Source organism: Pristiophorus japonicus, chromosome 27 (genome assembly GCF_044704955.1).
Source record: "Pristiophorus japonicus isolate sPriJap1 chromosome 27, sPriJap1.hap1, whole genome shotgun sequence".
NCBI lineage: Eukaryota > Metazoa > Chordata > Chondrichthyes > Pristiophoridae > Pristiophorus > Pristiophorus japonicus.
Window position 1 is genome coordinate 11,384,843 of NC_092003.1, and position 27,054 is coordinate 11,411,896.

The 27,054-nt window shown below is 51.7% G+C and overlaps 1 protein-coding gene across 1 annotated transcript in view; it reads left to right on the forward strand.

Annotated features, from left to right (window-relative positions):
• LOC139239484 (neurexin-2-like) overlaps positions 1–27,054 on the forward strand; it is a 1,141,616-nt gene that overhangs the window by 153,835 nt on the left and 960,727 nt on the right. The gene's annotated exons all lie outside the window — the stretch shown is intronic.

A 27,054-nucleotide genomic window follows, 5' to 3' on the forward strand; every position in this document is an offset into this window, starting at 1 on the left:
GGCGTTAGATACAGAGTAAAGCTCCCTCTACACTGTCCCATCACACACTCCCAGGGCAGGTACAGCATGGGGTTAGATACAGAGTAAAGCTCCGTCTACACTGTCCCATCAGTCACTCCCACGGCAGGTACAGCATGGGGTTAGATACACAGAGTAAAGCTCCCTCTACACTGTCCCATCAAACACTCCCAGGGCAGGTACAGCACGGCGTTAGATACAGAGTAAAGCTCCCTCTACACTGTCCCATCACACACTCCCAGGGCAGGTACAGCACGGGGTTAGATACAGAGTAAAGCTCCCTCTACACTGTCCCATCACACACTCCCAGGGCAGGTACAGCACGAGGTTAGATACAGAGTAAAGCTCCCTCTACACTGTCCCATCAAACACTCCCAGGGCAGGTACAGCACGGGGTTAGATACAGAGTAAAGCTCCCTCTACACTGTCCCATCAAACACTCCCAGGGCAGGTACAGCACGGGGTTAGATACAGAGTAAAGCTCCCTCTACACTGTCCCATCACACACTCCCAGGGCAGGTACAGCACGGGGTTAGATACAGAGTAAAGCTCCCTCTACACTGTCCCATCAAACACTCCCAGGGCAGGTACAGCACGGGGTTAGATACAGAGTAAAGCTCCCTCTACACTGTCCCATCACACACTCCCAGGGCAGGTACAGGGGGTTAGATACAGAGTAAAGCTCCCTCTACACTGTCCCATCACACACTCCCAGGACAGGTACAGGGGGTTAGATACAGAGTAAAGCTCCCTCTACACTGTCCCATCAAACACTCCCAGGGCAGGTACAGGGGGTTAGATACAGAGTAAAGCTCCCTGTACACTGTCCCATCAGTCACTCCCAGGGCAGGTACTGTATTGGCCCTTATCAATGTGTAAATTGGGTAGCAATGTGTGGTGATGGAGAGATAAACCGTGCGGTGTGAATCAGCACATGTTTCTGGACGATTTGCACAGCTCGTGAGTTTCAGGAAACAGCTGCCTCTGTGCGTTAATTACCCATTAAACTCGCCGCGAAAAGTTAAGGCTGATACTTAACAGTGTAAGGACCCTTTTAATGAGGAGATTTCTGTTGCTGCAACGCCACTCGACCTCTGCGGCCCTGAAAGGGTACAATTGAATCATTCCAGCAGGTAGTAAATTGTTCCGAGAGATTTATTAAATTTGAAATTTGACTTAGTTATCTTACTTTCTGTCTCTTTTTCTCTTTCTCACTGTTAACCCAATCTTTCGTTCCCTCTCTATTTCTCTTTCTGCCCCTGATTTGATTCTAAATCATGCTGATTCCCTGTAAACTCCTGTCTCTCCGTTCCCCGCAGGTATCCTGCTCGCAGCGTTAATTGTTGAGTAGTAAATGGCGGAGCACTCGAGGGGCAGTACTGAGGGACATAGAAACATAGAAAATAGGTGCTAGAGTAGGCCATTTGGCCCTTCGAGCCTGCACCACCATTCAATAAGATCATGGCTGATCATTCACCTCAGTACCCCTTTCCTGCTTTCTCTCCATACCCCTCGATCCCTTCAGCCATAAGGGCCACATCTAACTCCCTCTTGAATACATCTAACGAAGTGGCCTCAACAACTCTCTGTGGTAGAGAATTCCACAGGTTCACAACTCTCTGAGTGAAGAAGTTTCTCCTCATCTCGGTCCTAAATGGCTTACCCCTGATCTAGAAGATTTGTCAAGCATCATGTACATCGGATTATGAGTGGTAGTTCAAATATACTCACTGGTGATGCCCTGTAAACGCCCGTCTCTCCGTTCCCCGCAGGTACCCTGCTCGCAGCGCCAATTGTTGAGTATTAAATGGCGGAGCAGGCTCGAGGGGCCAGGTGGCCTGTTTCTGCTCCAATTTCTTATGTTCTTATGTTAAGAGCAGGGGGTGTGGGAGGGGCGGGGGTGGGGGTGGGGGGGGGTCGAGTGAGGATTGGGGCCAGGGAGTAGCACGGGGGGGGGGCGGGGTTGTGTGTGAGGGCGGGGGGGGGGGGTCGGAGGTGTAGGGGGAGAGGTCACATCATGTTATTGGACGCCTGGGAACTTGAGGCCTGGGGGGGCGGGTGGGGTTGGTAGTGTGGGACGGAGATTAGACCTGGGGGGGGGGGGTGGGGGGGTTTGATGAAGCCTATGGGGAGGAGGGAAATGGCTTCAGGGGTAACCGTAGGCATGGGAGGGGGAGGAGGCTTTGGGGGGTGGGGCTAAGGCCTGGGGCTGTGGTGGTGGGGGGGGAGACCCTGAGAGCAGGGCAACATCCTGTGGTGGGGGGAGGGGGAGGGAGAGTCGGAGGCCTGGGGGGGGGGCTGAGGTGCGCAGGAGGTTGGGGATGAGGCATGGGGGGAGTGGGGAGGTCTTCAGGGGGCATCGTAGGCTGGGGAGGGGGGGGCAGGGGAGGAATCTTGGGGGGGGTGGGTATTGGAGGTCTTTGGGCTGAGGCCTGGGAGGGGGAGGCCTGGGGGGTGGGGGCGGGGGAGGTGCAATTGGATGGCAGGATACGGGAGGAGTCCTGAGGGAAGGGTGGAGACACCCTTAGGTGAGGGGGCAGGGGGAGGCCTCAGCTGCAAACTGCAGGCCGACGGGAAGGAGGAGGCCTTGGGGAGGGGGGAGAGCCTGGGGGGGGGGGGGGGGGGGGCGGGTGGAAGATTCGGAGGCATGGGGGCTGGGTGGGGGGGGTCATCCTGAGAGCAGAGGAACATCCTGGCAGTGAGGGCTGGGTCAAAAAGGCCTGCCCGGGGGCGGGGGGAATCGGAGGCCGCGTGAGACGCCTCCAGCGCTGGGTGGGAGGGGTTCCTGGATCCAGGGCGGTCGGTGCAAAGACCCGGTCTCCTTCCCTGATCGTCGGAACCTCGGGTTCAACGGGCTGCCAACTATTCCCCATTAGCGTAGCCACCAACGTTAGCGTCCTCGACCAGGTCAACATCCCCAGCATCGAAGCACTGACCACACTCGACCAGCTCCGCTGGGCAGGGCCACATCATTCTGATGGGAAGTCCAGAACCAGGGGTCACAGACTAAGGATAAGGGGTAAGCCATTTAGGACCGAGATGAGGAGAAACGTCTTCACCCAGAGAGTGGTGAACCTGTGGAATTCTCTACCACAGAAAGTTGTTGAGGCCAGTTCGTTAGATATATTCAAAAGGGAGTTAGATGTGGCCCTTACGGCTAAAGGGATCAAGGGGTCTGGAGAGAAAGCAGGAATGGGGTACTGAGGTGAATGATCAGCCATGATCTTATTGAATGGTGGTGCAGGCTCGAAGGGCCGAATAGCCTACTCCTGCACCTATTTTCTATGTTTCTATGTGCGCATGCCCCAGACACGAGACTCCCAAAGCAAGCGCTCTACTCGGAACTCCTTCACGGCAAACGAGCCAAAGGCGGGCAGAGGAAACGTTACAAGGGACCACCCTCAAAGCCTCCCTGATAAAGTGCAACATCCCCCACCGACACCTGGGAGTCCCTGGGCCCAAAGACCAGTCCGGCCCTAAGTGGAGGAAGTGCATCCGGGAGGGCGCTGAGCACCTCGAGTCTCGTCGCCGAGAGCGTGCAGAAACCAAGCGCAGGCAGCGGAAGGAGCGTGCGGCAAACCAGTCCCACCCTCCCCTTCCCTCAACCACTGTCTGTCCCACCTGTGACAGGGGCTGTGGTTCCCGTATTGGACTGTTCAGCCACCTAAGGACTCGTGTTAAGAGTGGAAGCAAGTCTTCCTCGATTCCGAGGGACTGCCCATGATGATGATGACGATGATGCCCCATCGGAAGCTGTGCGGTCTGGATGATTTTGCCCGCCGATGCTGCAGGGAGCAGAGCAACGCAAGTTCAGGTCCAGGATGTTATTTGGGGCGATGTGCACGCGCGATGACGCCACGATCTCCGGGCGAAGGAGATCGAGTCGTAAACGCCATAGCGCTACAGCAAAGCCCCCGTTGAACTTAACGGCCGTCATTGATCTTGCCACGCCCGGCCGCAAACCCATTTGCACCACGTTCGTGCTCCACCCGGAGGGCGCTAATGGGAGGCGCAGAGGAGCCCAATTTCACCTCTGGTTTCCAGTCGCGCCCGCCCGTACTTCCCACACCGCTCCCCCCGCCCCGGGCTGGTTACATGTGTGCGCGCATGGGGCAGCGAGGGTTAACCGCTTCCCGCCGTTCCGGCCTACCAACCAGACGCTAATTCGGGCCGTGGAGCTTATTCGTGGCGGGGACACAGCGATTGAGCACCCTTGACCAAAAGAGCAAGTTATTATTTAAATGGAGAAAGATTGCAAAGTGCCGCAGTACAGCGGGAGCTGGGGGTACTTGTGCATGAAACACAAAAGGTTAGTATGCAGGTCCAGCAAGTGATCAGGAAGGCCAATGGTATCTTGGCCTTTATTGCAAAGTGGATGGAGTATAAAAGCAGGGAAGTCTTGCTACAGTTATACAGGGTATTGGTGAGGCCACACCTGGAGTACTGCGTACAGTTTTGCTTTCCATATTTACGAAAGGATATACTTGCTGTGGAGGCAGTTCAGAGAAGGTTCACTCAGTTGATTCCGGAGATGAGGGGGTTGACTTATGAGGAAAGGTTGAGTAGGTTGGGCCTCTACTCATTGGAATTCAGAAGAATGAGAGGTGATCTTATCGAAAGGTATAAGATTATGAGGGGGGGCTCGACAAGGTGGATGCAGAGAGGATGTTTCCACTGATGGGGGAGACTAGAACTAGAGGGCATGATCTTAGAATAAGGGGCCGCCCATTTAAAACAGAGATGAGGAGAAATTTCTTCTCTCAGAGGGTTGTAAATCTGTGGAATTTGCTGCCTCAGAGAGCTGTGGAGGCTGGGTCATTGAATATATTTAAGGCAGTTTCTTAACCGATAAGAGAATAAGGGGAGCGGGCGGGGAAGTGGAGCAGAGTCGATGATCAGATTGGCCATGATCGTATTGAATGGCGGAGCAGGCTCGAGGGGCCGAATGGCCGACTCCTGCTCCTATTTCTTATGTTCTTGTTTAAAGGAATGGTAGCAGAAAGCTATTCGGGGCCACACCACCTGAGCTCCTGCTCTTCGGAGCTGATTCCGTCGAGAACTATTTTTATCCAATTAATAACATCGACCTGACCTTTTGAGCGGGGGAGCTGGAATTGTTTGAGTGGCTCCTAAGTTTTGGATCGAGCAGGCTACAGATTGCAGCGGTTTTAGCCGTGAGGCCCAGTGGTTCTCGTAGGCTGCATTGATATTTTTCCACTCGCTCAGACCTACACCCCACTTCCATCCCCTCCCCCCTACCCCCCACGAGTGGTCCGAATGAACAGCACCAAACCCTCGTCCACGCCACATCCTGCCACGGGAATACAAAGATGCCTGCTCATCCGCTGCTGAAGCCCTCATCCATGCCTTGGTTACCTCCAGACTTGACTATTCCAACGCACTCCTGGCCGGCCTCGCACATTCTACCCGTCGTAAACTAGAGGTGATCCAAAACTCGGCTGCCTCGTGTCCTAACTCGCACCGGGTCCTGCTCACCCATCGCCCCCTGTGCTCGCTGCCCCCATGTCCTAACTCACACCGAGTCCTGCTCACCCATCACCCACTGTGCTCGCTGACCCCGTGTCCTAACTCGCACCGAGTCCTGCTCACCCATCACCCCCTGTGCTCGCTGACCCCGTGTCCTAACTCGCACCGAGTCCCGCTCACCCATCACCCACTGTGCTCGCTGACCCCGTGTCCTAACTCACACCGAGTCCCACTCACCCATCACCCCCTGTGCTCGCTGCCCCGTGTCCTAACTCGCACTGAGTCCCGCTCACCCATCACCCCCTGTGCTCGCTGCCCCGTGTCCTAACTCGCATCGAGTCCCGCTCACCCATCACCCCCTGTGCTCGGTGTCCCGTATCCTAACTCACACCGAGTCCCGCTCACCCATCACCCCCTGTGCTCGCTGCCCCGTGCCCTAACTCGCACCGAGTCCCACTCACCCATCACCCCCTGTGCTCACTGCCCCATGTCCTAACTCGCACCGAGACCCACTCACCCATCACCCCCTGTGCTCACTGCCCCGTGCCCTAACTCGCACCGAGTCCCACTCACCCATCACACCCTGTGCTCACTGACCTACATTGGCTCCCGGTTAAGCAACGCCTCAATTTTAAAGTTCTCATCTTTGTTTACAAATCCCTCCATGGCCCTCGCCCCCTCCCTATCTCTGTAATCTCCTCCAGCCCCACAACCCCCCGAGATCTCTGCACTCCTCTAATTCTGCCCTCCTGAGCATCCCTGATTATAATCGCTCCACCATCGGTGGCCGTGCCTTCTGTTGCCTGGGCCCCAAGCTCTGGAACTCCCTCCCTAAACCTCTCCAACGCTGTACCTCTCTTTCTTCCTGCAAGATGCTCCTTAAAACCAACCTCTCTGACCCAGCTTTTGGTCACCTGCGCTAATTTCTACTTATGTGGCTCGGTGTCAAATTGTATGTTTTTGTCATAACGCTCCTGTAAAGCACCTTAGGACGTTTCACTACATTCAAGGCGCTGTATCAATACAGGTTGTTGTTGTTGTTGTAAAATGATATTGAGAAATTGCTAACCTGGCTGATGCGATCTTTTGGGAAACTTAGAGAGAGGAGACTTCAGGAGGACCTCTGCATTCCCTCCAGCCCTCCCACGGGAATTATACAGGGACCTGGTGAGACCGCACCTGGAGTATTGTGTACAGTTTTGGTCTCCTTACGGAAGGAAGGATATACTTGCCATTGAGGGAGTGCAGCGAAGGTTCACCAGACTGATTCCTGGGATGGGGAATTGTCCAATGGGGAGAGAACATAAGAATTAGGAGCAGGAATCGGCCATTCGGCCCCTCGAGCCTGCTCCGCCATTCAATGAGATCATGGCTGATCTTCGACCTCAACTCCACTTTCCCGCCCAAAAGAAAGACTTGGATTTCTGCAGCGTCCCAAAGCGCTTTGCAGCCAATGAAGCACTTTTTGGAGTGTGGTCACTGTTGTAATGTGGGAAACGCATCAGCCATTTTACGCACAGCAAGCTCCCACACACAGCAACGTGATAATAACTCAGATCATCTGTTTTAGTGATGTTGGTTGAGGGATAAATATTGGCCCCAGGACACCGGGGAGAACTCCCCCTGCTCTTCTTCCAATAGTGACCGTGGGACCTTTTACATCCACCTGAGAGAGCAGACGGGGCCTTGATTTAACGTCTCATCTGAAAGACGGGAAGCTCCGACAGTGCGGCGCTCCCTCAGTACTGCCCCTCCGACAGTGCGGCACTTCCTCAGTACTGCCCCTCCGACAGTGCGGCACTTCCTCAGTACTGCCCCTCCGACAGTGCGGGGCTCCCTCAGTACTGCCCCTCCGACAGTGCGGGGCTCCCTCAGTACTGCCCCTCCGACAGTGCGGGGCTCCCTCAGTACTGCCCCTCCGACAGTGCGGCGCTCCCTCAGCACTGCCCCTCTGACAGTGCGGCACTCCCTCAGTACCGCCCCTCCGACAGTGCGGCACTTCCTCAGTACTGCACCTCCGACAGTGCGGCACTCCCTCAGTACCGCCCCTCCGACAGTGCGGCGCTCCCTCAGTACTGCACCTCCGACAGTGCGGCACTTCCTCAGTACTGCCCCTCCGACAGTGCGGCGCTCCCTCAGTACTGCCCCTCCGACAGTGCGGCACTTCCTCAGTATGCACCTCCGACAGTGCGGCACTCCCTCAGTACTGCCCCTCCGACAGTGCGGCACTCCCTCAGCACTGCAATGGGGTGTTAGCCTAGATTATTTTGTGCTCAAGTCCCTGGACTTAAAAAGGGAGTTCCAGGATTGTGACCCAGCGACGATGGAGGAACGGCCGATATATTCCCAAGTCGGGATGGTGTGTGACTGGGAGGGGAACGTGGAGGTGGTGGTGTTCCCATGCGCCTGCTGCCCTTGTCCTTCTAGGCGGGTAGAGGTCGCGGGTTTGGGAGGTGCTGCCGAAGAAGCCTTGGCGAGTTGCTGCAGTGCGTCTTGTAGACGGTGCACACTGCAGCCAGGGGGCGCCGGTGGTGGAGGGAGCGAGTGTTGAAGGTGGTGGGTAGCGTGGCCCATCGAGCGGCCTGCTTTGTCCTGGATGGTTGCCGGCATTGGAGGCCTGATGCTTGAGACGATGTGCCCAGCCGTCGATGAATGCGGACACCCCTCCTCACCGCACGGACCCCGTCGGCCGTGAAGCGATGGGTCTTCCCGGCCCGCGCGGCAGGGCAATAAATCGACCCATTCAGGCGTCCCATCTAATGCTTGTTCCACTGACTCTTTGTGCGGTGGCCAAGTGGGAGAATTATCTTGAAAAAGCAGCTTTGATTCCCCGCTAATGTCTGGCTGCTCGAACATGAGCGATGGCGGTGTGCAGTTGAGAGGCGATATTGCCGTGCATTGATTGGTCTGTGCGCTCACCTGTTCTGAGCGAGTGCGATCATCTGCTCGTTTCTCACTCATTACCTTATCTGCGAGCCCATCGCTAATGAGGCTTGCGTAATTGCCTTGAATTCCTTCTCCGAAGCTGCCACATTATTGCAGTGTAATAGCCCTTTGTTCTTGCGTCTTGCAAACGCTCCCATCTCTTGCTGCCTCCCTGTAGGTTTGGGTATCGATCCTGTGATTGAGCATAATTGGTATCTTGCAGTTCATCAACGACGGGCGACAATGCTTTCTCCGCTGCCCCCCCGCCCACCACCCTTCCCTCCTCCAGAAGATGCTGACTTAGAACAATACGGTACAGGAGGACATTCATAAGAACATAAGAAGCAGAAGTCGGCCATTTGGCCTCTCGAGCCTGCTCCGCCATTCAGTAAGATCGCGGCTGATCTTTGACCTCAACTCCACTTTCCCGCCCGATCCCTTGATTCCCTTAATATCCAAAAATCTATCAATCTCTGTCTTGAATATAACTCAATGACTGAGCCTCCACAGCCCTCTGGGGCAGAGAATTCCAAAGATTCACCACCCTCTGAGTGAAGAAATTCCTCCTCATCTCAGTCCTAAATGGCCGACCCCTTATCCTGAGACTGTGTGACCCCTGGTTCTAGACTCCCCAGCCCGGGGGGGAAACACCCTCCCTGCATCTACCCTGTCAAGCCCTGTCAGAATTGTGTGTGTTTCAATGAGATCACCTCTCATTCTTCTAAACTCCAGAGAATATCGGCCCAGTCTCCTCAATCTCTCCTCATAGGACAATCCCCCCATCCCAGGAATCAGTCTGGTGAACCTTCGTTGCACTCCCTCAATGGCAAGTATATCCTTCCTTAGGTAAGGAGACCCCAAACTGTGCACAATACTCCAGGTGTGGTCTCACCAGGGCCCGGTATAATCGCAGTAAGACATCTTTACTCTTATACTCAAATCCTCCTGTAATAAAGGCCAACATACCATTTGCTTTCTAAATTGCTTGCTGTACCTGCAGGTTAACTTTCAGTGATTGGTGTACACCCAGGTCCCTCTGAACACCAACATTTCACAATCTCTCACTATTTAGAAACATAGAAACATAGAAATTTACAGGGCAGAAGGAGGCCATTTCGGTCCACCGTGTCCGCGCCGGCCGACAAAGAGCCGCACGGCCCTCGGTCACCAGCCCTGAAGGTTACATATAAACCTGTGAACAATGAACAATGGCGGAAAGGTAAAGAGCACCCAGCCCAACCAGTCCGCCCCACACAACTGCAACACCCCTTACACTGAAACATTCTATACTCCACCCCAACCGGAGCCATGTGATCTCCTGGGAGAGGCAAAAACCAGATAAAAACCCAGGCCAATTGGGGAAAAATACCTGGGAAAATTCCTCTCCGACCCATCCAGACGATCGAAACTAGTCCAGGAGATCACCCTGGCCGTATTCGAGACCCTGCAGTCCTTACCATTATATCTGCTCCGGCCAACAAGAGGTTATCCAGTCTAATCCCAATTACCAGCTCTAGGTCCGTAACCCTGCAGGTTACTGCACTTTAAGTGCCCATCCAACCATCTCTTAAAAGTGGTGAGGGTTTCTGTATCCACCACCCTTCCAGTCAGTGAGTTTCAGGCCCCCACTACCCTCTGCATGACAAAACCCCCCCTCAAATCCCCTCTCTACCACAGAAAGTTGTTGAGGCCAGTTCATTAGATATATTCAAGAGGGAGTTAGATGTGGCCCTTACGGCTAAAGTGATCAAGGGGTATGGAGAGAAAGCAGGAATGGGGTCCTGAGGTTGCATGATCAGCCATGATCTCATTGAATGGTGGTGCAGGCTCCAAGGGCCGAATGGCCTGCTCCTGCACCTATTTTCTATGTTTCTACATCTTTCGCCAACCAACTTAAAACCATGCCCCCTTCGTAATTTTCTATTGTTCCTACCAAAGTGGATAACTTCACACGTTTCTCCACATTATATTCCATTTGCCATGTTCTTGCCCGTTCACTTAGCCTGTCTGAATCCCCTTCGAAGCCTCTTTGCATCCTCCTCACAAACTTACAAAACTTTCTAAAAGTTGAAGTGACCAGTTTGTGAGATTTTGCGATCCCATCGAACATACCGAGCAGGAACAGGCCCGTCGGGCCCAACTGGTCTGGGCTGCCATTTATACTCCAATCTCGTCTCCTCCCCTTCTCCCTGCCTCATCTCAGCCTTTTACGCACATCTCGCTATTCCCTTCCCTCTCACATACGCCTCGGGTTTTCCCTGAAATGCATCTCTAATTTGCCTCAACCGCTCCCTGTGGCAGCGAGTTCCACATTCTCACCACTCTCTGGGTGAAGAAGAAGTTTCTCCTGAATTCCCCATTGGATTTATTACCAACCGTCTTATGTTGATGGCCCCCTAGGTTCTGGTCTCCCCGAGAACTGTCAACTTTATGTCCACATTTACCCTGTCCAACACTTTGCTAACTTGAAAGACCTCTATTAGTTCTTCTCTAAGCCTCCCCTTCTCATTGTCACCACTTTTGCAGCGCTGAGCACTGCTAATCACAACCCAGGAGTTAGCTGTAGCACAGACGGAGATCATCTGACAATAAGTTGCATTTATATAGCGCCTTTAATGACCCAAGGCATTTCACAGGAGCGTTAATGGAGACAATTTGACACCGAGCCACATAAGAAGACATTAGGACAGGGCCCCAAAAGTTGGGTCAAAGAGGTAAGTTTTAAGGAGCATCTTAAAGGAGGAGGGAGAGAGGCGGAGAGGATTCGGGAGGGAGTCCCAGAGATTTTGGGCCCAGGCAGCTGAAGGCACGGCCGCCAATGGTGGAGCGATGGAAGTCGGGGGATGTGCAAGAGGGCAGAATTGGAGGAGCACAGAGGTCGTGGAGTGTTGAAGGGCATGGGGGAGGATGCAGAGGTAGGGAGAGGGCCATGGAGGGATTTGAAGACAAGGATGAGAATTGGGGGGTGCTCAAGAGGTCAGAATTGGAGGGGCGCAGAGATCTCGGAGGGTTGTGGGGCTGGAGGAGATTACAGAGATAGGGAGGGGCGAGGGCCATGGAGGGATTTGAAGACAAGGATGAGAATTGGGGGGTGCTCAAGAGGTCAGAATTGGAGGGGCGCAGAGATCTCGGAGGGTTGTGGGGCTGGAGGAGATTACAGAGATAGGGAGGGGAGCGAGGGTCTTGGAGAGATTTGAAAACAGCCCATTGCCCCTGTTAGCTCTTCACTTGGAGATATGAACACTTTTCTTAGATGCTAGCTCTTCAAATACACATCCAATTCCCTTTTACATTAGTTCGTAGTCCCTGCCTCAGGAGTCAATTGTTCTGATTGCAGGTTCCAAGCATTCGAAAATGAAAAAGTGCATTTAACTTTCGCTAATTCTTTGTTCTTCTAACTTCTCCCCTTGTACCCACTTCCCCTCCCTTTCCGTTCTTCAAAAGATTGTTTCTGCTGAGCTGTAGACTAGCGAGCGAGGTCCGTTATAGGGGACGCTGTTTCAGATGGGAAGATCAGTTCTGTTCGATGGAACGACTTTGATAAATGGGACAGTTTCATTTGCATCAAGACACTTAGAAGCCTTCAGCTCCACTGCCCATGAGCACCAGTGATATACACTGATGCTCGAACTGCTGTGCTAATTCAGTATCATCAGCCTCGCACAGTTGGGATTCTGTGGAGCTGTGTCCACACAGAAGCAGTTAACTTTGCATCAGCTCAACTCCTTTCCGCAAGGGAACTGAAAGGAGAATGTAAGAAGCGAAGAAATAGGAGCAGGAGTCGGCCATTTGGCCCCTTGAGGCTGCTCCGCCATTCAATAAGATCACTTGCAGAGAGCCGACATGGGCTCGATGGGCCGAATGGCCTCCTTCTGTGCAGGTGGTGAGGAAGGCAAATGGCATGTTGGCCTTCATAGAGAGGGGGTTTGAGTATAGGAGCAGGGAGGTCTAACTGCAGTTGTACAGGGCCTTGGTGAGGCCTCACCTGGAATATTGTGTTCAGTTTTGGTCTCCTAATCTGAGGAAGGACATTCTTGCTATTGAGGGAGTACAGCAAATGTTCACCAGACTGATTCCCGGGATGGCAGGACTGACATATGAAGAAAGACTGGATCGACTAGGTTTATAGTCACTGGAATTTAGAAGAATGAGAGGGGATCTTATAGAAACATATAAAATTCTGACGGGGTTGGACAGGTTAGATGCAGGAAGAATGTTCTCGATGTTGGGGAAGTCCAGAACCAGGGGTCACAATCTTAGGATAAGGGGTAAGCCATTACGGACCGAGATGAGGAGAAACTTCTTCACTCAGAGAATTATGAACCTGTGGAATTCTCTACCAGAGAAAGTTATTGAGGCCAGTTCGTTAGATATATTCAAACGGGAGTTAGATGTGGCCCTTACAGCTAAAGGGATCAGGGGGGGTATGGAGAGAAAGCAGGAATGGGGTACTAAAGTTGCAAAAATGATCAGCCATGATCATATTGAATGGTGGTGCAGGCTCGAAGGGCCGAATGGCCTACTCCTGCACCTATTTTCTATGTTTCTATGTTTCCATTCTATGATTCTATGGCAGATCTGATCTTGGCCTCAGCTCCACTTCCCTGCCCGCACCCTTGACTCCTTTATCGTTCAAAAATCTGTCTTTCTCCGCCTTAAATATATTCAATGACCCAGCCTCCACAGCTCTCTGGGGCAGAGAATTCCACAGATTTACAACCCTCTGAGAGAAGAAATTCCTCCTCATCTCAGTTTTAAATGGGCGACCCCTTATTCTGAAACTCCGCCCCCTAGTTCTAGATTTCCCCACGAGGGGAAACACCCTCTCTGCATCTACCCTGTCCAGCCTCCTCAGAATCTTATACATTTCAGTGAGGTCACCCCTCATTCTTCTAAACCCGGATGAGTACTGGCCCAACCTGATTGAAGGTTAGTCGGTGGGCAGATGGGCTGGTTAATCAGAACTATACAAGCGTCTAGGGCCTAACCTCCTTCTCTTGTTTCTAAAATGAAATTGTTGAATAGATACCTGGTTCGGAATGGGAGCAAAGCTTTCTTTTAATATATATTCATTCACGGGATGTGGGCATCGCTGGCAAGGCGCCCATGTATTGCCCAATCCTAATCGCCCCTCAATCAACATCTCAAAAAAACAGATGATCTGAGTCATTATCACATTGCTGTTTGTGGGAGCTTGCTGTGCGCAAATTGGCTGCCGCGTTTCCCACAGTGCAACAGTGACTGCAAAATACTTAATTGGCTGCAAAGCGCTTCGAGTGGTCGTGAAAGGCGCTATTCAAATCCAAGTCTTTCTTTTCGGTTTAACGGCCTTCCGATCAGGAAATCTGCTGCCCTTACCCGGTCTGGCCGGTACGTGACTCCAGACACACAGCAATGGGGTTGACTCTTAACTGACCCTCTGGAATGGCCCAGCGAGACACTCAGTCGTCCGTGCCAACTGCTCGAGGGGCAGTTAGGGACGGGAAATAAAGGCTGGGTTTTGGCAGCGACGCACACATCCCGTGAACGAATTTTTAAAAAAATTGGAGGGGAGAATTTTTTTTTTTAAATGGTGAGATACTTTGAAATGTTGGTGTTCACAGAAATGCAGAAAGCGAGCATGCAGGTACAGCAAGAAATAGGGAAGGCAAGTGGCATTTTGTCCTTTACTGCAAGGGTGAGCAAATCTTGCTACAACTGTACAGGGTCTTGATGAGACCACACCTGGAGCACTGCGCACAGTTTTGGTCTCCTTATCGAAGGAAGGATATACTTGCCTTGGAGGTTGTACAATGAAGGTTCACCAGACTTATCTGATGAGAGATTGTGTAGAATGAGCCGGTATTCCATGGAGTTTAGAAGAATGGGAGGTGATCCCATTGAAACATGGACGGTTCTGAGGGGGATGCAGGGAGGGTGTTTCCCCCCCGGGCTGGGGAGTCTAGAACCAGGGGGTCACACAGTCTCAGGATAAGGGGGTCGGCCATTTAGGACTGAGATGAGGAGGAATTTCTTCACTCAGAGGGGGGTGAATCTTTGGAATTCTCTGCCCCAGTGGGCTGTGGAGGCTCAGTCGTTGAGTGTATTCAAGGCCGGCATCGATAGATGTTTGGAGTCTGGGGGAATCAAGGGATCGGGCGGGAAAGTGGAGTTGAGGTCGAAGATCAGCCGTGATCTCATTGAATGGCGGAGCAGGCTCGAGGGGCCGAATGGCCGACTCCTGCTCCGATTTCTGATGTTCTTAAGAATGAATGCTTCCGAACTGACCCCCCTGAAAGGTAAGGACTCCTCAATCTTGTCCAAGGGTCAAGGAGGGGAGAGTTGGAGGAATTGGCTCTGTGATGGACCTTGTCTCCAGGTTCTGTGTGTTACTGACCCCCTGCTCAGCATTGCGGTGAAGGATGGTCCTCCCCATCTGCCCCCAGCACCTTCACTTCAACACAGCAAAGGCTGCAAAGGGGATTTAATAATGGGAAATGTGGAAATGGCTGAGACTTTAAACAATTATTTTGCTTCGGTCTTCACAGTGGAAGACACAAAAACCATGCCAAAAATTGCTGGTCACAGGAATGTGGGAAGGGAGGACCTTGAGACAATCACTATCACTAGGGGAGTAGTGCTGGACAGGCTAATGGGACTCAAGGTAGATAAGTCCCCTGGTCCTGATGAAATGCATCCCAGGGTATTAAAAGAGATGGCAGAAGTTATAGCAGATGCATTCGTTATAATCTACCAAAATTCTCTGGACTCTGGGGAGGTACCAGCGGATTGGAAAGCAGCTAATGTAACGCCTCTGTTTAAAAAAGGGGGGCAGACAAAAGGCAGGTAACTATAGGCCAGTTAGTTTAACATCTGTAGTGGGGAAAATGCTTGAAGCTATCATTAAGGAAGAAATCGCGGGACATCTAGATAGGAATAGTCAAGCAGATGCAAGATGGATTCATGAAGGGGAAATCATGTTTAACTCATTTACTGGAATTCTTTGAGGATATAACGAGCATGGTGGATAGAAGTGTACCGATGGATGTGGTGTATTTAGATTTCCAAAAGGCATTCGATAAGGTGCCACACAAAAGGTTATTGCAGAAGATAAAGGTACGCGGAGTCAGAGGAAATGTATTAGCATGGATAGAGAATTGGCTAACTAACAGAAAGCAGAGAGTCGGGATAAATGGGTCCTTTTCAGGTTGGAAATCGGTGGTTAGTGGTGTGCCACAGGGATCGATGCTGGGACCACAACTGTTTACAATATACATAGATGACCTGGAAGAGGGGACAGAGTGTAGTGTAACAAAATTTGCAGATGACATAAAGATTAGTGGGAAAGCGGGTTGTGTAGAGGACACAGAGAGGCTGCAAAGAGATTTAGATAGGTTAAGCGAATGGGCTAAGGTTTGGCAGATGGAATACAATGTCGGAAAGTGTGTGGTCATCCACCTTGCAAAAAAAACAGTAAAAGGGAATATTATTTGAATGGGGAGAAATTACAACATGCTGCGGTGCAGAGGGACCTGGGGGTCCTTGTGCATGAATCCCAAAAAGTTAGTTTGCAGGTGCAGCAGGTAATCAGGAAGGCGAATGGAATGTTGGCTTTCATTGCGAGAGGGATGGAGTACAAAAGCAGGGAGGTCCTGCTGCAACTGTATAGGGTATTGGTGAGGCCGCACCTGGAGTACTGCGTGCAGTTTTGGTCACCTTACTTAAGGAAGGATATACTAGCTTTGGAGGGGGTACAGAGATGATTCACTAGGCTGATTCCGGAGATGAGGGGGTTACCTAATGATGATAGATTGAGTAGACTGGGTCTTTACTCGTTGGAGTTCAGAAGGACGAGGGGCGATCTTATAGAAACATTTAAAATAATGAAAGGGATAGACAAGATAGAGGCAGAGAGGTTGTTTCCACTGGTCGGGGAGACTAGAACTAGGGGGCACAGCCTCAAAATAAGGGGGAGCCAATTTAAAACTGAGTTGAGAAGGAATTTCTTCCCCTAGAGGATTGTGAATCTGTGAAATTCTCTGCCCAAGGAAGCAGTTGAGGCTAGCTCATTGAATGTATTCAAGACACAGATAGATAGATTTTTAACCAATAAGGGAATTAAAGGTTACGGGGAGCGGGCGGGTAAGTGGAGCTGAGTCCATGGCCAGATCAGCCATGATCTTGTTGAATGGCAGAGCAGGCTCGAGGGGCTAGATGGCCTACTCCTGTTCCTAATTCTTATGTTCTTATGCAAGGCCATCAGCGAGGCAATCTCCTTTATTGTGCAGCCGTTAAATCATTTCTCCATGTCTGGAGCAGTGGGTTTATAAACTGTGAGGGAGAGAGAGAGAGAGGGCAAAAGACTGAGGCTCGCAGAGAGTCACAGAGAGACAAAGAACATGAGAGAGGGAGAGAGAGAGAGAGACAGAGAGAGAGAGAGAGTGGGAGGGAGAGAGACAGAGGGAGAGAGAGACACAGAGAGAGATAGACAGACAGGCAGACAGAGTGCGAACATGGGAGAGAGAGGGAGAGACAGAGAGACAGAGAGGGAGGGAGAGAGAGGGAAAGAGGGAGAGAGAGCGAACATGAGAGAGAGAGAGAGAGGGAGGGAGAGACAAAGACAGAGAGAGAGACAGAACGAGAGAAAGCTAGACAGAGAGAGAGAGAGAGAGAATGAGAGAAAGCTAGACAGATTGAGAGAGAAAGAGAACATGAGAGAGAGTGAAGGACAGAGAACATAGAGAGGTAGAGAGAGGGAGAGACATAGACAGAGAACGAGAGAGAGCTAGAGAGAGAGAGAGAGCACATGAGAGAGAAAGAGAGAGAGAGAGCATGAGAGAGAAAGAGAGGGAGAGAGAACATAGAGATATAGAGAGACAAAGAGAGAACATGAGAGGGAGAGAGAGAGGGAGAGAGAACAAAGAGAGAGAGAGAGAGAAAGAGAGAGAGAACATGAGAGAGAGCGAGAGAGAACACGAAAGAGAGAAAGAACATGAGAGAGAGTGAGAGAGAGGGAGAAAGAGAACATGAGAGAGAGAGAGAGAGAGACAACATGAAAGAGAGAGAGAGAGAGAGAGAGAGACAGAGAGGGAGAGAGAGATATGGGTAGTCAGACTCAGAGTGAGAGGCAAGGCCAAGTGACAGAGGTAGGCAGCGACTCCGTGAGAGACAGAGTGAGCGACCCACACACGCTCTCCCCTGTGCAAAGAAAATGAGGGCCATGCACACAGACACAGGTGGAAAGGTGGAGGGGGGTGTAGGGGCGAGAGAAGCATTGACAGAGACCAAAAGACACACGGCCGCGGAGAGAAAAGACATAGTCGGGATTAAAAATGAAGAGTAGACAGGACAGAAATAGAGCAAATAGGGAGGGGGCGCACGGAAAGAGACGGGGGCACAGACCGGGGGCAAATGCAGGGAGAGAACAATGTGTGTGTGCACATTTGAACACACACACACACACACATGCGATATATCCTTACCGCATCACTCACAAACACACTCGAGAGAATGGCTCTTAATCAAAACTGTCATAAGAACATAAGAAATAGGAGCAGGAGTCGGCCATTCTGCCCCTCGAGCCTGCTCCACCATTTAATAAGATCCTGGCTGATCCGATCATGGACTCAGCTCCACTTCCCCGCCCGCTCCCTTGACTCCCTTATCGCTCAAATATCTGTCTATTTCCACCTTAACTATATTCAATGATCCAGCCCCCACAGCTCTCTGGGGCAGAGAATTCCACAGATTTACAACCCTCTGAGAGAAGAAATTCCTCCTCATCTCAGTTTTAAATGGGCGGCCCCTTATTCTGAGACTATGTTCCCTAGTTTTAGTCTCCCCTATGAGTGGAAATATTCTCTCTGCATCCACCTTGTCAAGCCCCCTCATTATCTTATATGTTTCGATAAGATCAGCTCTCCTTCTTCTGAACTCCAATGAGTAGAGGCCCAACCTACTCAACCTATCTTCATAAGTCAACCCCCTCATCTCCGGAATCAACCGAGTGAACCTTCTCTGAACAGCCTCCAATGCAAGTATATCCTTCCTTAAATATGGAGACCAAAACTGTACGCAGTATTCCAGTTGTGGCCTCACCAATACCCTGTATAGTTGTAGCAGGACTTCCCTGCTTTTATACTCCATCCCCCTTGCAATAAAGGCCAACATTCCATTGGCCTTCCTGATCACTTGCTGTACCTGCATACTAACTTTTTGTGTTTCATGCACAAGTGCCCCCAGGTCCCTCTGTACTGCAGCACTTTGCAATCTTTCTCCATTTATGTGACCGAATGGAAATATTATCAATCCTATCTCCATTGGGGCTATCCCGGATCAGGAGTGTTCCTCGAGTGACAACTCTCAACTTAAGGTTCAGGTACCCGAATCCTAAAGACGCTAACTAGTTCTAAATATCCGGACTACGTCTCTCCCAAAGGAAAGGAACCCATAACTGTTACCCTCCTTCACGGAGAACTTTTTAACAGCTTCAGGCCAGATTGTAATTATCCTCGATATCGTAAGGGTCCAGGGGGTTCTTCCCTCGGTAATGTACTGCTTCACCAAAAGAGCATACTTGAGACGTGGTCCGTGAGCTATTGATGCAGAAAACTATGAGAGACTATTCCAAAAGGTTTACTTAAAGAACCGATATGCAAGTTACAGTTGGTGATTCAGTCGATCACAACGTCAACAATACTAAGAAAAGGGTGAAAAATACAATCTTATTTCTCGTAGAGATTCTTATTTTTAACATAGAAACATAGAAACATGGAAAATAGGTGCAGGAGCAGGCCATTCGGCCCTTCGAGTCTGCACCGCCATTCAATATGATCATGGCTGATCATGCAACTTCAGTACCCCATTCCTGCTTTCTCTCCCTACCCCTTGATCCCTTTAGCCGTAAGGGCCACATCTAACTCACTTTTGAATATATCTAACGAACTGGCCTCAACAACTTTCTGTGGTAGAGAATTCCACAGGTTCACAATTCCCTGAGTGAAGAAGTTTCTCCTCATCTCGGTCCTCAATGGCTTACCCCTTATCCTTAGACTGTGACCCCTGGTTCTGGACTTCCCCAACATCGGGAACATTCTTCCTGCATCTAACCTGTCCAATCCCGTCAGAATTTTATATGTTTCTATGCGATCCCCTCTCATTCTTCTAAATACCAGTGACTATAAGCCTAGTCGATCCAGTCTCTCCTCATATGTCAGTCCAGCCATCCCGGGAATCAAACTGGTGAACCTTCGCTGCACTCCCTCAATAGCAAGAATGTCCTTCCTCAGATTAGGAGACCAAAACTGAACACAATATTCCAGGTGAGGTCTCACCAAGGCCCTGTACAACTGCAGTAAGACCTCCCTGCTCCTATACTCAAATCCCCTCGCTATGAAGGCCAACATACCATTTGCTTTCTTGACTGCCTGCTGTACCTGCATGCCTACTTTCAATGACTGATGTACCATGACACCCAGTTCTCGATGCACCTCCCCTTTTACTAATCTGTCACCATTCAGATAATAATCTGCCTTCCTGTTTTTTGCCACCCAAGTGGATAACCTCACATTTATCCACAATATACTACATCTGCCGTGCATTTGCCCACTCACCTAACCTATCCAAGTCACCCTGCAGCCTCCTAGCATCCTCCTCACAAATCACACTGCCACCCAGCTTAGTGTCATCTGCAGTTCTTAAAAATTATTTAAGCAGGATATCAATCGGTTACAAGGACTGACCCTGAATAAGTTAATATATTAACTTCTTAAAACAGGACCATTGTACCCTTTAATCCCCGAGAAGTCAGAGACCACAGAGCAAAAGGAATGTAGCTTGCTGCTTCGCTCCGTAGTTGAGACACGCCTTTGCTCGTTGAACATTCTCCTGCGAGCTTTCAACGTTTATACGGGTTTTTTTTGCCCTGTTTCATGAGATCTCAAGTTAATCATCATCTTTTTGCTGAATCTTGCATTTCTAGCTTCTGTATCAATACGTAGCTACTGCGAATTATGTTTCAAGAGCACGGGGGCCGGAATTAACCCCCGGCCTAAAACGGGGCACACCTTCTGCTCCTGAAGTGTTTTTGCTGCCGTGACGGATGAGATGGAATTCTTTGACAAATTCAACTTTTTGTCGTTTTTTCTTTTTACGCGTGGGTCGTAATGGGGCGGGGGGTTGGAAGTGGGGCAGTGAGCAGGGAAGTCTTGCTCCAGTTACACAGGGTATTGGTGAGGCCACACCTGGAGTACTGCGTGCAGGTTTGGTTTCCATATTTACGAAAGGATATACTTGCTTTGGAGGCAGTTCCGAGAAGGTTCACTCGGTTGATTCCGGAGATGAGGGGGTTGAATTATGAGGAAAGGTTGAGGAGGTTGGGCCTCTACTCATTGGAGTTCAGAAGAATGAGAGGTGATCTTATGGAAACGTATAAGATTATGAGGGGGCTCGACAAGGTGGATGCAGAGAGGATGTTTCCACTGATGGGGGAGACTAGAACTAGGGGGCACGATCTTAGAATAAGGGGCCGCCCATTTAAAACTGAGATGAGGAGGAATTTCTTCTCTCAGAGGGTTGTAAATCTGTGGAATTCGCTGCCTCAGAGAGCTGTGGAGGCCGGGTCATTGAATAAATTTAAGACAGAAATAGACAGTTTCTTAACCGATAAGGGGATAAGGGGTTATGGGGAGGGAGCAGGGAAGTGGAGCTGAGTCCATGATCGGATCAGCCATGATGGTATTAAATGGCGGAGCAGGCTCGAGGGGCCGAATGGCCAACTCCTGCTCCTGTTTCTTATGTTCTCATGTTCCTAGAGGGGCAGAAGTGGAGGCCGGACCGAGTCTCCTTCGCTGTCAGTCAGCAGCGGAGCAGAGATGACATCATTACCCGTGTGCGTCATCACGCTGTCTCCCCTTCACTTAAAGGGGCAGAGAGAAGCAGCGATTTCTTTAGGTTCGGTCTACTGGACCACCAAGGGAGGGTTTCATCCAGGCCAGCGGCCTGGCACCCAAGAGGGCGAGGCGGGGGGGGAGTGTTGGTGGGGGGGGGTGCTAGGCTGCCCGTTGGGTAGCCTGCCCGAACCCGGAGGAGTGGGGGCAATAATTGATGGGACGATCGGGAAATCGGCCGGCAAAAAGAAAAAAATGGCGGCCGCAGCAGGGCACCCTGGCCTTTAATGGCATCCACGCTGCCAAGTCCCCCCACACACTGAAGGCAAAGTGCGAAGGAAAAGCTTGCGCGGGGCACCGCTCGGTGGGTGGAAGGTTTTTAAATTTCACTGGCGGTGCGGGGGATCGGCAGTGCGCGCTTTGATTGCGGCGGGACGGAAGTGCGGACCGCCAGAAAAATCCCACCGAGCTGAATTCCGCTGGTGGGGGACTACTGGGCCGGCAGTCGACTCTGCCGCCTGGCCCCCGCTTTCCGGCGGTAAGCGGAATTGTTTACGCGCTGGCCGCTTGAACCGTGTTCTTCATGTTGTGTCATTCTCACGAGGTCATCCACTAACTTCTCTGTCATCCGAGGATTTTAGTTCTGTTTGTGTGAGGTACTTGACTTTTTGCTAAATCAACCGAACTAACCGCGTGTTCCTTGTTCGGCTTGCCATCTGTACCAAGAGGCGGCTCTGCCATTTGTTTATGATAAACAGCTCCGATTAGGTCATTCAGGCTGACTGCTTATTTCAACAATTGTCTTGTTTTGAGAAGTTAATACATCAACTTATTCAGGGTCAGTCCTTGAATGCTGGAATTCCGTGGCTTGGGTTGCCAAATTCAATCTGTCCTATTTTTAAAGCGGTTACAAGCTAGAATTCCTTCACATGACCTTGCCACGTGACACTTTATTATTTACATCAGTCATCATCGTCATAGGCAGTCCCTCGAAATGAGGATGACTGGCATGTTGGCCTTCATAGTGAGAGGATTTGAGTACAGGGGCAGGGAAGTCTTACTGCAGTTGTACAGGGCCTTGGTGAGGCCACACCTTGAGTATTGTGTACAGTTTTGGTCTCCTAATCTGAGGAAGGACATTCTTGCTATTGAGGGAGTGCAGCGAAGGTTCACCAGACTGATTCCCGGGATGGCAGGATTGACATATGAAGAAAGACTGGATCGACTAGGCTTATAGTCACTGGAATTTAGAAGAATGAGAGGGGATCTCATAGAAACATGGAAAATTCTGACGGGACTGGACAGGTTAGATGCAAGAAGAATGTTCCCGATGTTGGGGAAGTCCAGAACCAGGGGTCACAGTCTAAGAATAAGGGATAAGCCATTTAGGACCGAGATGAGGAGAAACTTCTTCACTCAGAGAATTGTGAACCTGTGGAATTCTCGACCACAAAAAGTTGTTGAGGCCAGTTCGTTAGATATATTCAAAAGGGAGTGGCCCTTACGGCTAAAGGGATCAAGGGGTAGGGAGAGAAAGCAGGAATGGGGTACTGAAGTTGCATGATCAGCCATGATCATATTGAATGGCGGTGCAGGCTCGAAGGGCCAAATGGCCTGCTCCTGCACCTATTTTCCATGTTTCTATGTTTCCACGCCAAAAAGGGATGAGTTCACAGGTGTTTCAATGAAGGACCTAATATTCCGGATCCCGAACTACATCCTGAAGGGTGGAAGATGCCTGTGGGTGGGTTTTTTTAACGTGGGGTTGGCCGTTGCACATCAGCCACCACACGGGCTTGACAGAGCGAGGTCTTGGTCCAGTGGCAAGGGTTAACCAGGACGACTGGAGACCAGCTCTGCTGCATGGGCCTAGTGCGCGCACATATCGCACAGTGTGGGCTGGGCCCGTGCTGCCCCTGGGCCCTCGGCTCTTCTGGGTCCCAAAGTCTCGCCCTCCTGGTCCCCGAACTCTCGCCTCTCCTGGGCATTACCACAGTAGTCCGCTAGGTGGAGCAGGAGTCCGCTAAGGGTGCTTTATATTACACTGTTGTCTGGTCTCTGGAATCACGGCTCTGGTGCTGACCATTATGAATCACAGGGGCTCGATCAGCTCACTGGCCGTGAAATGTGTGGTATATTCTCTACGCACCCAAGCGCCCTTTTGTTCCCATCGGCTTAGCCATTTGGACTCTGGCAGTTCAGCCAAGTGTGCTTGTAATTTACTGTGGATTTTTAGCTGTTCTAGAAAGAAAGGACTTCTCCAGTCTCTCTGTGGTTTGGTTGGAATAACCCACCAACAAAAATTTCAGCTAGGGAATCCAGAACTCCTATCCTTCATCGCCAAATGTGGTATATTATTTACGACATCACAAACAGACGCTTACAAGATGGCCCTTCATACAGGAACGTATCAGGTGATGGGAGGAAAAGCAATGTGTGAGGAGGACACAGAAAATCTGCAAAAGGACACAGACAGGCTAAGTGAGTGGGCAAAAATTTGGCAGCTGGAGTATAATGTTGGAAAGTGTGAGGTCATGCACTTTGGCAGAAAAAAATCAAAGAGCAAGTTATTATTTAAATGGAGAAAGATTGCAAAGTGCTGCAGTACAGCGGGAGCTGGGGGTACCTGTGCATGAAACACAAAAGGTTAGTATGCAGGTACAGCAAGTGATCAGGAAGGCCAATGGTATCTTGGCCTTTATTGCAAAGGGGATGGAGTATAAAAGCAGGGAAGTCTTGCTACAGTTATACAGGGTATTGGTGAGGCCACACCTGGAGTACTGCGTGCAGTTTTGGTTTCCAAATTCACGAAAGGATGTACTTGCTTTGGAGGTAGTTCGGAGAAGATTCACTCGGTTGATTCCGGAGATGAGGGGGTTGACTTATGAGGAAAGGTTGAGGAGGTTGGGCCTCGACTCATTGGAATTCAGAAGAATGAGAGGTGATCTTATCGAAACGTATAAGATTATGAGGGGGCTCGACAAGGTGGATGCAGAGAGGATGTTCTCACTGATGCGGGGAGACTAGAACTAGAGGGCATGGTCTTAGAATAAGGGGCCGCCCATTTAAATCTGAGATGAGGAGGAATTTCTTCTCTCAGAGGGTTGTGGATTTGTGGAATTCGCTGCCTCAGAGAGCTGTGGAGGGTGGGTCATTGAATAAATTTAAGACCGAGATAGACAGATTCTTAAATGATAAGGGGATAAGGGGTTATGGGGAGCGGGCGGGGAAGTGGAGCTGAGTCCATGATCGGATCAGCCATGATCGTATTGAATGGCGGAGCAGGCTCGAGGGGCCGAATGGCCGACTCCTGCTCCTATTTCTTATGTTCTTATGAGCAGTCACCTGGTGCCTTTATTCTATTCACGGCAATGGCTGCATTACCACAGTATCCCACTAGACGGAGCTCTACAACTATAAAAGTGCGCTGGGGAAACAGCGAGATGGTAGGAGGCGGGGACAGGCAAAACCAATCAGGGGCTCAGGGGCTGGGCTACGACTCGCAGGGAACCCGAGGGACAGCCCGGGGCGGGGGGGGGGGGGCGGAGGGCTGGGGGGGGGGGGCGGAGGTGGATGAGGAGCAGCTGGCGGAGTGGGTCCAGCCTTGCAGGACGAGGAGGGAGAGATGAATTCGGAGCAAGGCTTCCCGGCTGGACAGCGAGCTCTCGGGCCACCGGACGGGCATTGCGAGCTGACTGGGCAAGCTGTGCGACAGTCCTGGCACGGTCCTGGCAGCTCTGTGCCAGCATGGTGCCACGTAGGCGAGTCAGCAGCAGAGCTTCAGTACGCACGGCACCGCATTGATACGCGGCACCTCGCCAGTGGCCTCACAGGCCCATGCCTCGCTGGGAAAGAAATTGAAGACGCACATTTCTACACTGCCTCCCACGACCACCGGATGTCCCAAAGCGCTTTACAGCCAATGAAGCACTTTTGGAGTGTGGTCACTGTTGCACTGTGGGAAACGCGGCAGGCCATTTTACGCACAGCAAGCTCCCACAAACAGCAATGTGATAATGACCCAGATCATCTGTTTTGGTGATGTTCGTTGAGGGATAAATATTGGCCCCAGGACATCGGGGAGAACTCCCCCTGCTCTTCTTCCAACAGTGGCCGTGGGATATTTTTACGTCCATCTGAGAGAGCAGACGGGGCCTCGGTTTAATGTCTCATCCAAAAGACGGCACCTCCAACAGTGCGGCGCTCCCTCAGTACTGCCCCTCCGACAGTGCGGCGCTCCCTCAGTACTGCCCCTCCGACAGTGCGGCGCTCCCTCAGCACAGCCCCTCCGACAGTGCGGCGCTCCCTCAGTACTGCCCCTCCGACAGTGTGGCGCTCCCTCAGTACTGTCCCTCCGACAGTGCGGCGCTCCCTCAGTACTGCCCCTCCGACAGTGCGGCGCTCCATCAGTACCGCCCCTCCGACAGTGCAGCGCTCCCTCAGTACTGCCCCTCCGACAGTGCGGCCCTCCCTCAGTACTGCCCCTCCAACAGTGCGGTGCTCCCTCAGTACTGCCCCTCCAACAGTGCGGCGCTCCCTCAGCACAGCCCCTCCAACGCAGGCTCGAGGAGCCATATGGCCTACTCCTGCTCCTATTTCTCATGTTCTTATGCGCAAGAGGGCAGAATTAGCGGAGCGGAGAGATCTTGAGGGGGGTTCTGGGGCTGGAGGAGATTATAGAGATAGGGAGGGTTGAGGAAACAAGGCTGGGAATTTTTAAATCGAGGCTTTGCTTAACCGGGAGCCAATGTAGTTCAGCGAGCACAGTGGGTGATGGTTGAGCGGGACTCGGTGCGAGTTAGGACACGGGGGCACCGAGCACAGGAGGTGATGGGTGAGTGGGACTCGGTGCGAGTTAGGACACGGGGGCACCGAGCACAGGAGGTGATGGGTGAGCGGGACTCGGTGCGAGTTAGGACACGGGGCAGCGAGCACAGGGGGTGATGGGTGAGCGGGACTCGGTGCGAGTTAGGACACGGGGCAGCGAGCACAGGGGGTGATGGGTGAGCCGGACTCGGAGCGAGTTAGGACATGGGGCAGCGAGCACAGGGGGTGATGGGTGAGCGGGACTCGGTGCGAGTTAGGACATGGGGCAGCGAGCACAGGGGGTGATGGGTGAGCGGGACTCGGTGCAAGTTAGGACACGGGGCAGCGAGCAAAAGGGGGTGATGGGTGAGCGGGACTCGGTGCGAGTTAGGACACGGGGCGGCGAGCACAGGGGGTGATAGGTGAGTGGGACTCGGTGCGAGTTAGGACACGGGGCAGCGAGCAGAGGGGGTGATAGGTGAGCGGGACTCGGTGCGAGTTAGGACATGGGGCAGCCGAGTTTTTGATCTCCTCTGGTTTACGTAGGGTAGAATGTGGGAGGCCAGCCAGGAGTACGTTGGAATAGTCAAGTCTGGAGGTAACAAAGGCACGGATGAGGGCTTCAGCAGTGGATGAGCTGAGGCAGGGGCGGAGATGGGCGATGTTACGGAGGTGGAAATAGGCCGTTGTAGTTATGCTGCGGGTATGTGGCCGGAAGTTGATTTTAGGGTCAAATATGACACCAAGGTTAACCTTGCTGACCGCCCCGAGCCTGCTCCGGACATGGGGAATAGCTAATGCGGCAAAACCATTGCTGAAGCCTTAGTCGTGGAGAAAGTGCTACTTTTAGGAACAGGAGGAGGCCATTCAGCCCCTCGAGCCTGTTCCGCCATTCAATGAGAGCATGGCTGATCTGTATCCTAACTCCCATCTACCCGCCTTGGTTCCGTAA